This window comes from Crotalus tigris, unplaced genomic scaffold (assembly GCF_016545835.1).
Source record: "Crotalus tigris isolate CLP2741 ecotype Arizona unplaced genomic scaffold, ASM1654583v1 scf7180000018371.15429387391:27106975, whole genome shotgun sequence".
Classification (NCBI taxonomy): Eukaryota; Metazoa; Chordata; class Lepidosauria; order Squamata; family Viperidae; genus Crotalus; species Crotalus tigris.
The window spans coordinates 2,763,114-2,777,461 of NW_024096970.1; the positions used below are offsets into that span (position 1 = coordinate 2,763,114).

A 14,348-nucleotide genomic window follows, 5' to 3' on the forward strand; every position below is an offset into this window, starting at 1 on the left:
TGTGGAAGATGGAAAATGAGAAATTAATGGATTAATAAGGTCTTCTGCTACACATGAATATCTTTTCAAGAAAAGGTTTTTTTTACTGTACTGTACTATTGAGCATTCAGCTTCAATTAAAAATATGTTTTATTTTGATTAAGAGCCGTGGTGGTGCAGTGGTTAGAATGCAGAATTGCAGGCTAATTCTGCTGACTGCCGACTGCCAGCAGTTCGATCCTGATTGGCTCAAGGCTGACTCAGCTTTCCATCCTTCCGAGGTCAGTAAAATGAGGACCCAGAGTGTTGGGGGCAATAGGCTGACTCTGTAAACTGCTTAGAGAAGGCTGTAAAGCACTGTGAAGTGGTATATAAGTCTAAGCGCTATTGCTAGTGCTATTAATTGTTGTATTGATTCGAACAGTAAAGAATTTGTGACTTATACTTCTACCATTAAATAAGGAAACATAAACTTATGCATGAAAACTATGATCAGATACATATTTGAGAAACAAAAAGGAGCAACCTTGAAAATGCAGACTGTAATAATCTATCACTGATCAATATTTGAATTCTCTCAATATTTATTCTTCTCTTCCATTTGAAAAGCCCTGTCTTATTGTCAGTACCAGGTTATGTAGTAATCAATGGCATTGATTAACAGTAATGATCAAACATTATGTATACATCAGCATGCATTCTAGAAACCTCACTAGAATATAACAAAATGCATAACCACTGTAATGCAGCAATATGAATGAAACGATACATTAAAAGTAAGTTGAATCAATTTTATACTTTTATAATATTCTCAAATATATGATGCCTATGTTTTTAGAAAGTAATCCTATTCATAAAACTAAACTTTTATTTTATTGAAATATATGTACGTGTGTGTGTATATGTATGTATGCATGTATGTATGTGTATATATATTTATGTATTTGCTTGCCAACTCTTCACACATACATGCAGAATTATACATGCAACCACAGCATGTTGTGCATTCTATATATATTCAAAGTACAGTATTTAAAACCAATGTAAACATTACAGAAAGTGGAAGAGCCACAATGTTTGTTATATATATTTATTATTAAAATAAGTGTGTGCTGGATTTTAGGTATATGAAAAAGATAACTTGCTTTCTGAAGCATGTCTTCTTCTCCCAGAACATTTCATTTCCCCCTTCAGTGGACCTATTTGGGAGCCACCTGAGATATCAAAAACTATTTGATGGATGATAGCCTTCCAGTAATGAGCAAGCAACTCCTGGAATTGAGCTCCGATTATTCCAAGTGAGAAAACGGGAAACAAAACATTTCACACATGTACTAATTCATTCTGGATATTTTCATTAGTTACATTTTCAAGTGGGTTTCTTTAAAAAGAACTACTTAGTACAGCGGTTCTCAACCTTTGTGTGACGGCGACCCCCGTCACACGGACGCGACGCGCAGGCGTGGCGCGGTGTGCATGCGCGGCGGCGCCCCCTGAGGGGGAAAAATGGTGGATCGCGTTGTTTGGCGACCCCCGTAAAATGGTCGTTCGACCCCAAATGGGGTCGCGACCCATAGGTTGAGAACCGCTGACTTAGTATTTCCATAGACTGTATCAGGCTTGGACCAACTATCATTTTGTTCCTCTCCCCAGAAATATACTATTTCAGACAAATGGTTGTCCAATCTCTTCTTAAAAACCTCCAGTATTTGAGCATCCACAACTCTGGAAGCACTCGTTTCACTGATTAATTGTTCTAACTGTCAGAAAATTTCTTAGTTTCCATCCATTGCTTCTTATCCTGCCTTCAGCTGCTTTGGAGAATAGGTTGAGCCCCCTCTTCCTTGTGGCAGCCCCTCAAATATTGGAACACTATCATGTCACCTCTAGTCCTTCTTTTCACTAGACTAGACATACTTAATTCTTGCAACCGTTCTTTATATGTTTTAGCCTCCAGTCCCCTAATCATCTTTGTTGCTCTTCTCTGCACTCTAAAGTCTCAACAGCTTTTTTTATATCACAGCAACCAAAACTGGATGCAATATTCCAGGTGTGGCACAGACATTGTAAAGTGGTATTATTATGAATAGGCAAGGATTTTTCAGCTCATTTGATAGATGGTTACTGTGAATCTAAATACTAGATACTGGTAGAAAGAAATATTTGTGATTTGTTATTTAAAAGGTTAAAGCAGGCATGTCAAACTGCCGGCCCATGGGCCGGATGCATCACTCCGAAACCACGGTGATCCCATTGCCGGCAATGCGGGAAAAGTCGCAAACGTCATGTGACGTTGGGAGTTTGACATGCCTGGGTTAAAGTATTCCTTGAGTTATATTCTTATACTCATCACAGTATATCCAGGGTCACATGGTCAAAATTTGGGAACTTCGCAACCAGCATATATTTTATGACAGTTGCAGCATCCTGGGGTCATATTATTGCCATTTGCGACTGTTCCAGTCAATGGGGGAAGCCAGGTTTGCTTAATAACCATGTGATTCACTTAAATCAGGGGTTCTCAACCTTGGCAACTTTAAGACTTGTGGACTTGAAGTCCACAAGTCTTAAAGTTGCCAAGGTTGAGAACCCCTGACTTAAATAGTGCAGTGATTTCTTTAATAACTCTGGCAAAGAAGTTGTAAAGTCTAGTGTCAATGAAGGAGAATATTTGTAGGTCAGGGTTGAAATGGGAGCACCAAGGACCTCTCAAAATCAAGTGTAACTCACTTAACAACCACTTTGCTTAGCATTGGGAATTCTGGTCCCAGTCGTGGTTGTAACTGGAGGATTATCTATACATAATCAAATAATGTAGCTCTTAGTGGACGTAATGTATTATTGTAAATAGGAGATCAAAAACTCATTTTGGCAAAATGTTTTAAGTTTCCTTTGTTTATTAAAAAGTTTTCAAGTTCAAGCCAGATGTCATCGCAAATTACATGAAAATAATTCATACTTATCAAAATTTATTTCCACTTAATCATTGTTATAACCTAGCTGCGTTTGTGTGTGCAGAGAGCAGAAGCGAGTGTTGGACCCAGCTGGGTGTGGAACATCGCAACTACAAGGGGAGGAGAGCCAACAACCTGGGCGCTGATAGCTAATTGGTGTAAATCTAGTTCGTCCCTCCCTGCAGTGCATCAAGGATAAGCGCACAAGCAATCGACTAGATCTAGGCTGTCAGGTCTGCATTGTGTCTAGCATGTCTAGATTTCCTTGGCATTGTATGCCATACGCTACATAAATAAAAAAATTATAATGACCAGAAGCATACATAGTAATCCAAGTGCAGTCTCACTACTGATTACATGGAGGATTTCTGTCCTTCGCTTTCTATGACGTGCTTATTGAAGATTCCTTGCCACCCATGTTCAGGTGCAATTAGTTACTTAATAAACTTTTCAAAGTGGAAACAGCTGACCTTGGTCATTTGCATGAAGATCAGGGGCTTTTGTAATTAATACCGTAAAGGAAACTGCTAGATATTTTTTACTATATTTAATGTCCGCTTGCTATGAGATAATGTAACTTAACAAATAAAGTTAATAATAGAAACGCTGGACTAGTTAACCAGAAACTCTTCAACCCTTTTGCAAACAAAATTCTACTGAGGGGATTTCCTCAAAAGATTATCAGTTCCTTCTTTCTGCCTGCAAACGTCCACACCTGGTTCAGAAAATACTACAAAGGATGGGCAGACTTGCTGTCTTAATGATGTCTGCTGCCCTGACAGATATACACCCTTCTGGAAAATAACATATTGAAAATGAAATAAATGTTAAATTTGTGGGCATAGAATGATAGACATGAGAATATGCATGCCTGATGGAGAAAACATGATTCTAGCATCAAGTCAGCCACTTGCAAACAGATGGCTACAAGGAAAGAGGGGAAAACCCTAATCCAGCATGGCCAAGGTAATGCAGCACAGATGGTTGGCAAAGATGCCTCTAAATACTATCAGTATCACCTGTTTGGGCTAGATTTATTCCAAGCATACACTCCCAAAATGCAATCCTCACTTTCAGAACTGACAGATCAGACCATCTGTTCTAGGAGAAAGAGAGTAAGGATCTGTGCAGGTGGATCCCTATAGGTGGTTCTTAGTTGTATAGATGGCCTTTATCTGCATACATGGATGTTGGACTGGAACCTTATGTAGATCTTCACTCTACTTCTCATGATGTGTGGCAAGCCTGACTGTCTGTAATTCTTTTGTTACATTTCCCTATATACAAGTCCTAACCAGGCAAGCCACATTTGTTAAAAACAGCATGTCAAATAGTTCACAATTACAGACTATATCAATACATATTATGCCAGATGGTAATGAGCCGTATACAAGGACTATCCATCCAAAATAATCATACAGATTTCTACAGCATTGTTCAAGAGGTTATGGTTTATTACACAGTACTCATTAGACATAGACTGCCACCATTAGCAATTTTTTCTTCATTTGTATCTCATTTAAGATTCTACTTTCACAAGCAAATTCAAATTAGTACACAAGGTTAAAACCATTACGGTCAGGAACAAAATTATCCTGTCTTTTTATGATATAGCAATAGTGGATCAAAGCTCCACTCCAATCTGACTATTAACTCATTTTTAAAATAATGACTATTAACTCATTTTGAAAGAATTAGTCAACTGAGTTTTAAGTACAACAATAGGAATATACTGATTGTTTCTGTTATTTTAAAAATGAGTTAATAGTCAGATTGTTCTAAATAAATGTATTTTAAACTAGCAAAACCTCAAAAAAGTCATGTTTCTTTTTTTGCTATGTATTATTGTTTGAATACATTCACAGAAAACTAAGCAGAGAAATTTAATGCAGATAAGACAGTATCCTATCTCATCTACTCTTTGGGTGTGAAAGGAGATGATTGCCTAGTGTACACCTGTTCTGGATGAGAGCATATTTTTCTATAAAAGAATTTACTTCAAGAATTACTGAATTTGGCACTCCTGCTTTTATGTGGGTGTTTCACTATTATAGGTAGCAAAAGGGATATGATTATCTTTTACTACTAAACAAAGAATCAAGACACAGTAAGGAAATATCAAACATAATAAAGAAACCTCTGCCATCATAAAGATGAATTAATGTTTACAGCACATTCTTTCAGAGACTGTCCTTAATCTTTCAAATAATGTAATACTTAATTTTGCTGAAATTGTCCACTACTCTGGGGGTGGGCAATTTCAGCTGAATGAAATTGCAACTTTCATTCAAGACACCATACATATAGATATTATGTATAGTATGGTTATTAATATTTCCTTTTTTTATCTATCTTGAAATTTCTTTCATCCATAATGTGTAATTCATGAAAATTGCTAACTACCAAAAAAGTCAGTGCGACATATGTGTTGCAGTGTGATACTGTGTTTCTTGGATCAGCTTTGATAATGAAATACTTGAAAGGAAAGAAAATGCTCATATTTAAGAATCAAGAGCTTCCTTTGTATCCAAAAAAGCTTTCAGTAGAATATTATCTTTAAAGAACAACTTATTATATCAGTCTCATGTATTTCCACAGCTGAAGTCTTAAAAGGCTCTCGGTTTTTATTTATTTTATTATGAATGCTTTTCTGCTGCTTCAATCTAATTATAAATGGCATATAGCACAACATACCATACAATATGATAAAATAATTCAAAAATATCAACATTATCAAATAATAATACTAATAATTGTGAGAAGAGCTACGATATCTAAACTGCAATATCCTCTATGATTGCCTAAATAGCAGAAAAGGAATAACAGAAAAATCAACTCTTTGCTTCCATCTAGTGATTGTTTAGATTTTTGCAGTCCAGACATGGTAGCCCTAATGTTGAAAATAGTAGTAAAACATCACGGGGAAAATAGTCCTTAGGCACCATTTACCAGAAATACGAATAGCTGCTGCAACAGTTTGCCATTCTGCAAACTGCTACAGTTTGCAAACTGCAAAAGGTCAATCTGGGAATCTGTAATTCAGTGCCAGAAGACAACTAACTTTATTTTATTTTATTTTATTTTAAGCAAAAGTCAGAAAATATGCTAGCATGCCCCAAGCAAAAAATGTTCCTCATCTTTATTTTCAAAAATATTTTTGGATTATACTGAGGCCAATAGGCATAGTTAGAAAGTAAAACTTGTGAGCGGCTGAAGACCAACACTTTGTTGCAAATGGGACAACCTGCACAGAAAAAAAAAAAAAAGGAGTTGATAGTGAGTTCCAGGCAAGGCCTTTTTAGAAGATGGTATCAAGAAATTGTGCAGATCTGCATTCTGATAAATGAGAGTTCTGCAATGGGCACACTCAGTGTGGCAACCATTTTCTGAATGGACAAGCCCCCCCCCCCCCTTTCCATGGCAGCTATTTTCTTTGACTACCTGGGATAAGCTACCAGCATGTCAAATGTGTCCACTGACCGCAAAAGTCAGGGACTCCTTTGATCATCAGGGACCAACTTTTCCAAAGAGCAAGTTCAACAAATTTAACAAAGTTGACACAAACAACAGTGAATGCCTTCATCACATGAGCAGCCATCAGACCTTGTGTATGGTGAATTCCTCATCATAATGAAAAAAAAAAAAGAATTAGACAACTAGCAACTACATTTGTTAGTATTTGGAAATCAGGTCGTTTATTATTTTTGTGTGTGATACTTGTTTATATCTTTTCTTTGGAGGGAGGGCATTCTGCTTTAGGCTCAATTTTAAGCAACTCAGTGAAGTTTATATGCAACGACTGCCTCAAACTGAATGAAAGTAAACAGATTCCCATTAATATGCATTGCCAATTATGTACAGACACTACCAAGCCTGTGAACAGATGCTCATCTGTCCAAGTGTTTCCCCGAAATATTTCCACACAGCTTTTTAAAATACATAACTACACCAATATAACTGAAAAGGGATAATACCAATGGATTTAGTTCTAACAATGCATGAGCAGAAATACATTTCTGGATTTAAGTGGCAGTTGTTTCAAAATATTTGTTTCATTCTTCAAATCAAGCAAATTGAAACAGCTAAGCATCCCATGAGTCAAACACATAATAAAAACAGTGTAATAAAAATGTCTCTTATTCACATGAGGGAAAAAATGTATTACTGGAACATGCTAGCACAAGTTCGGTCAATACTGCTTTATTTCCAAACTATGAAACAACTGGTCAGAGGGAGAAAATACTGAATCACAAATGATAATGGTCTAGTTATTAACACATTTCTTTCTTAAATGTGCGTGTACATGTAAACTCCATGCTGCAGGGTAAACTTTAAAAAAAAAACATGTTTCCTGAGTGAATTGCCCAATTACACTGGTCACTTTCTAACTAGTGTCAAACAACCTCTTTTATTTCAATTGTTTATAGAGATCTTTCACTCCATTACTAAGAGATAAATGTAGCAATACAAATGCTTAAAATGTTAATTGACCATTCTTCGAACCACAAAAAGGAAAAAAAAAAACCACTTAGCTCAGATGATTATTTTTCAAGTGTTTAAGCCTATCCACAATGTTAATTTTCTCTTAAACCTGTAAATTTTAATATCTCAGACAGATATGATGGATCCTCGCCAGTTCTGAGCACCAACAGGAGTGTTTTATCAGTGAAAAAACACTTTGGTGGTTATAGCTTTGAGAACAAGCATTCATTAAAGGGCAAATCCTGAAAGTATGCCATAAATTATGAACTACAAAAATATCAAGATTGCCCCACATTTTCTTCACAACATTTAGCATTTGTTGTCTTCTAGGCCCTTAGATATGGGGTTTTACCTTACCAAAAGGTAGTTTTCTGTGCTCTTTGGAAAATGTAGTCCTGAAGCGGATGGATCTTATAATATAAATGCTTTGATAGTAAATAGTTAAGGGAGCCAGTAAATAGCCTTCGAGCTCCTTCCCCCATCAACTGTGCACCATTCTAATCAGCAGCAGGGAAGGATAAGAACTCTTTCTGAGCCACGAAACTGCTGCTGCCTTCAGAACAAGGTCATATTAATCAGATGCATCTTGCAATATTCGAAGTAACTATCTTCTATCAAGAGCCCTTTTGGTCTAGCGCCATGGTGGCAAACCTGTGGCATGCAGAGCCCTCTCTTGGGCATGCACACCATCAACCCAGTCCTAGGCTTTCAGCTGGGTTTTATAAAACCTTTTCGCTTTAGGCCTCCGCTGCCATGTGCAAAAAAAAAAAAAAAAAAAAAGGTTCAATCAATCAATTTCAACTTCTCACGAAAAAAAAAAGATCTCTCAAAGTTGGAATTGATTGATTGAACTTTTTAGTCCCACCCAGTCTGCTGTTATCAGCGCAGCCACGCCTATTCAATGGGCCGTGCCCACCCAACGGGCCACGCCCATGTTCTAGGAAGGGAAAAACCTTGTCAAGAAAACTGCAGGGGCTCATCCATGCATTAGCATCAGAGATTGTAGCACTTCCCCATTCATGACTGTTATACAATTTGAGGGTTTTCTTGAACCTCCAATTCAAAGAGCAGGTGACAGATGTATCCAGCAGGATCTTTGCCATGATCCATCTAGTGTGCCCTCCAAACAGCCATGCCTTAGTCACCCCATTAGTGGACCACTGCAGTGCACTCTACATAAACTGCAGCTAATCCAGAACGTGGTGGCACAGCCTAACGCTACTGAACTGTACAGTAGTGGCCAAAATTGTGGAAACCTTTTGGGAAAAGTGTATTTTTGAGGTTTAATGGCTAATAACACCACTTTTTTTGGGAGTAGTACCATAAAATTATATATCAATGGAAAGATAATTTAATCAAAAATGTAATGCAACATAGTTTGTTCAATTATCAGTACTGTATTCTATGAAGAGTTATAGCCAAATAACCAGAAAAAGGAAGAACAACTTGCTTAGGTTGATATCAGGTAGCTTTCCTTCATCTGATTGTAGCCAATGAGCATGATTGTTTAGAGAGCCAATCAGGTGTCATCTTGTTTTGGCAATGAGCCAATCAGATCACAGTAGGATTCAATTATTGATGTCATGTACTGAAGCTGAGAGGAGGACATTTGTCAGTGTGTTATGTGATCGCTATCAAGTTGGTTGGGGTTTTTTTTGTTCTTTCATTTAGTGAGCTTATAAAACGTAACAAAATTAAAGTAATGATGCAAAGAGTTGACTGGTCGCTCAGAAAGCAATGTAAAATAGTATTCTTAAGTGAACAAGGCTACAGTTATAAAGAAATTAGAAGAAAAATTGGTGGAAACTTAACCAAAGGTGGCATTTCTACTGTACACTTTTCCCAAAAGGTGTCCACAATTTTGGCCACTACTCTAAGTGGCACTGCTTGCCAGTTAACTTTCAAGTGCAATTCAAGGGGATGGTTCTCAGCTATAAAGCTTTCATGGCATAGGGCCTGGTTATCTGAGGGACTGCTTATCTCTGATAATTTCTGTCCACCATGAACAATCAGATACAGTGTGCATGATATGGCTCCCTACAATGACAGAACCTAGGAAGGAGGCCTTTTCTATCATGGTATCTGCCCTTTGGAACCGTGTACCCTGGAGACACCAACAGGTAGTTCTCAGTTAAACATGGAAACTGGAGCCAGAATTTCCATCAATAAACAAGGTGGTTACAAAGCACACCTCATGACCACATCACTTAGTGATGGCAATTCTGATATTCCCCATTGCCACTGTTAAGCGAGGATTGTGGGTCACTAAGCGAGTCCCAGATGGGTTGCAAGCAAGCCAGAACGTAAAGCACAGTGCGAGTGTGGTAGGGGCAAAGATGGCAGCTGCCAGGTGTGGGAGGGTGTGAGTGACTTACCAAAATGGCTTACAACCTTCCCTATCAGCTTCCCCATTGATTTTGCTTGTGGGAAGCTGGCAGGGAAACTGGCAAATGGCAGTACATGACTGCAGTCGGCTGCAAGTATTGTTAAGTGCAAGCCAGTTGCCAAACACCCAAATCATGATCACATGATCATGGGGGTGCTGTGAAGACCACAACTTTGCAAGTCTCCCTTTTTCAGCATCATTGTAACTTCAAACGGTCATTGAATGAATGGTCAAGAAGCGAGGACTACCTATATACTCCCCACCTTTAAAATCTTTTTAAAAATCTGGCTTTATCCACAGACCTTTGCGATTTTAGAATGTTATATGTTAGTTGACGGTTTTCTACCAAAAGGTGCGCTGCTCTTTTTTTTCTTCTTTTGATTCATTTCTTTTGTTACATTGGTTTTTATTGCTTTGTAGTATTTGATCCAGAATCTTCTGGAATTGGGCAACTTTCATAAATAAAATAACCTCATACTTAGCTAATTTATTTCAGTACGGTATTCTTGTTGCAGTGTCCATATGAGCCTACACTTACATGTACAGTATATACTTACCATGGTGAGCAACAGTTTGAGAATTTCTTAAATCTCTGTGTAATTCTGCAATACTGTGATCTGCAGTGTAACCTGATCTTTATCTAAAAAAATAACATTTCCATGAGTCCCTGACCAAGATCACAATAACTGTTCTTGCCAAAGGGAGTCAATCTTTATCAGTTTTGCAATTCTGGAAAGAACAGACCCTGATCTATTGCAGCAAGAAAAAAATTGTTCTAAAATTGTTCCAATCTTACCTCAATAATTTTCTAGAAGGTATGCACTGTACAAATAACATTTTCACTTAAGTCTTTCAATTAATCTATTTTGTGAGGAATGGTTAGTGCCAAAAACTGCTGAACAGTTTAAACATTTCTGCACTTAGTAATTGTGTCTCAAGATACTTGTCACTGACAAGATATATCTTAATTAAAAGGCAACATTGCTGAGAAGATAGATTAGGTCAACAAAACTGCACAAAACAGTGTGTGTGTGAACGGAGTCCTAATATACAGCAGCAGAGGTTGGAATCCACTGTTATAGCCTTTCATTAACAAATCTAGAAGTCAAAGAACAATTAACAACCCTAGAAACATGATATAGTACTCTAATATATGCAGCTGAGTCTTACAATTCAACTTTCTCTAAAATCTTGTTCTTCAGAACTGCAGCAGTATCTTCATAATTACTTCAGTTCTACTGAAAATCATGCATGCTTTTACAAACTGCATGGAGCCCTCATTTTCCAAACCCCAGAACTATTAAATGAGCCAAAAATATGAATTCCTAAAATACAAATTGAACGAATGTCAACTAACAGCTATTATGGCACTACACTCAGGCTTGAAATACATAACCAAAAATTATATGAAATTCTATTAAAAGCTGGTGATAGAAATACCGCTCTTCATCCAAGTTGAGTCCTAGCTACAGACATTTCTGGGGAGTCTCAAGTTTAATTTCTGAGGAAAATGAGTAATAATAGCTCATGACATTTCAGCAAACAAAGTAAAAATAAAAGAGTATATGCAGCAGGATATTTAAGTTTTTAAAAAATTATCTCTACGTTTTTCAAGTTTTGTATGTACAGCTGAAAGTTAGATCTCTTTCATACAACCCTGGTTCTTAGTTAAGTCTTTTAAATTATAAAGATAAAAGTCTACAGATTTACTAAACACTGCACCAAATCAAGTAAGTTTTTGTAAATTTGCCACACAGTGAATGCAGGGAGTTCTTGACTTACAACCGTGGTTTAGTGACCATTTGAAGTTACAATGGCACTCAAAAAAAGTGACTTGTGACTCTTTTTCATACTGACGGGCGCTGCAGCATCTCTGTCTTGTATTTATGACGGTTGCAGTGTCCCAGGGTCATGTGATCACCTTTTGCAACCTTCTGACAAGCAACGTCATTGGGAAAGCCAGATTCATTTAACAACTGTGTAACTAACTTAAAAACTGCAGAGATCCACTTAACTTCTACAGTAGTGGCCAAAATTGTGGAAACCTTTTGGGAAAAGCGTACAGTAGAAATGCCACCTTTGGTTAAGTTTTCACCAATTTTTCTTCTAATTTCTTTATAACCGTAGCCTTGTTCACGTAATACTACTACTTTACATCACTTTCTGGGCAACCAGGCAACTCTTTGCACCATTACTTTAATTTTGTTACGTTTTACAAGCTGACTAAATGAAAGAACACAAAAAAACCCAAACAACTTGATAGCGATCACATAACATACTGACAAATGTCCTCCTCTCAGCTTCAATACACGACATCAATAACTGAATCCTACTGTGATCTGATTGGCTCATTGCCAAAACAAGATGACACCTGATTGGCTCTCTAAACACTCATGCTCATTGGCTACAATCAGATGAAGGAAAGCTACTGATATCAACCTAAGCAGTTGTGCTTCCTTTTTCTGGTTATTTGGCTATAACTCTTCATAGAATACAATACAGATAATTGAACAAACTATGTTGCATTACATTTTTGATTAAATTATCTTTCCATTGATATATAATTTTATGGTACTACTCCAAAAAAAAGTGATGTTATTAACCATCAAACCTCAAAAATACACTTTTCCCAAAAGGTTTCTACAATTTTGGCCACTACTGTGGTAAGAAAGGTTGTAAATGGAACAAAATTTAATTAACTATCTTGCTTAACAACAGAAATTTTGAGCTCATTTGTGGTCATAAATCGAGGACTACTTGTATAAACTCAGAATGGAAATTTCTTTGGCTTTAATTTTAAAGTTACCTAACCATGGGATTTTAACCACTTATTCCTACCCCTCTACCAAACCGTTGAATCTCAGTTGACTATTTTAGTGTTCCTAAAATTGTAGCATCTAATAATGAGAAGAAAGACAGTTTTGTAATACCAACTGATAAAAATACAGAAATTACTCTTCAACGTTAGCACTATGATATGAACAAGGACGAAGGAATTAGAATTTTACTAGAAGAGATACTATTAATTCAGAAGTTCGTAGTTAAATGTTAATGTACTACTTTGGCCCAGTTTCATAAAATTACTAAATTGAACCATGTAAAATGTTATTTGGCTGTTGCAGAATTTTGTATGTATTAAAATTAATAAGGTGCATGTATTATTTATACATTAAATGCTCTGTAAGAAATATGCACGAATAAGGACAGTGGTTAAGAAGACTTCATGAAGCCATTATAGATACTTATTTCTGAAATTAATTTCAGACTGAAAGAGCCTTTATTAGATAGAGTTAGAAATGGGGTACAGGTAATCCTTGACTTACAACCCAATTGAGCCCAAAATTTATGTTGTTAAGTGAGAATTTGTTAAATGAGTTTTGTCCCATTTTACCACATATCTGGCCACAGTTGTTAAGTGAATCACTGCAGTTGATAAGTTAATAATCTGGTTGTTAAGTGAATCTGACTTGCCCATTGTCTTTGCTTGTCAGAAGATTGCGAAAAGTGATCACATGACCCTGGGACACTGCAATGGTCATAAGTATGACCCAGTTGCCACGTGTCTGAATTTTGATCACATGATTACATGGGGATGCTGCAAAAGTTGTAACTGTGAAAAATGGTCATAAGTCACTTTTTTCAGTGCCACTGTAACTTTGAACGGTCACTAAATGAACTGTTGTAAGCCGAGGACTACCTGTACTCACAATAAGGAACACTACTCACTTTTCCTTCCATACTGAGGTATATGAGATTCAAGCATGAAATATCAAGTCAGATCATCTACGTCAGAGGTCCCCAACCTTTTGGGCACCAGGGACCGGTTCCGTGGAGAGAGATTTTTCCATGGACTCGAGGGTGCGTGGTTTTGTGTGCTACCTGCATTCTGCAGATGGGGTTTTGCTTGTTTGTGCGGACTGGTTGCTGGCATGCGGTGGCCCGGTACCGGTCCACGGACTGCGGGTTTGGGACTCCTGATCTAGACTAATGAAGATCTTTTGGATAGCAATAGTCTAAGATTTCAGCTTACTTTTAAACTGAAAATATCATGAACGTTTAAGTAAAGCAAAAAAATAAATAAAATAAAGCTAATACCTTTCTACAACTTTATTTTTGTTCTAAAAGAAAGGCAATGGGCAAAACATTTTAAATAGAAAAATTAGTCAAGTGAAAGAGTCTCTGTCCATTCCCCATGATCTTTTTTATTTAGACAGCATCATCCTATTGCTGCTTTCATTAACGAAAATCAGGGAAAGTAATGTGTGATTGCCCTGAATGATGACCCCTAGCTTAACTAATCACTGAAACAACCACATGAGATTTCACACTCATTACTTTGGTAAATAGCAATAAAGGGTATTAGAGACAGTTCATGGATTTTGAAAAGCTAGTCAACTTTAAACATCCAACAACTGGCCAATAATCCACCCTAACATTTCTCCTGGAATGTTCATGAATTAAGTATTTAGAACAAAAGTAATGTGATAAAAATGTAGCAAATTTTAGACAAGCAAACATTTACACGATTTTCTTCAAATTATAGAGAA

The 14,348-nt window shown here is 36.9% G+C and overlaps 1 protein-coding gene across 4 annotated transcripts in view; it reads right to left on the bottom strand.

Moving 5' to 3' along the window:
- Positions 1 to 14,348, bottom strand: part of PDSS2 (decaprenyl diphosphate synthase subunit 2) — an 89,763-nt gene that overhangs the window by 56,666 nt on the left and 18,749 nt on the right. The gene's annotated exons all lie outside the window — the stretch shown is intronic.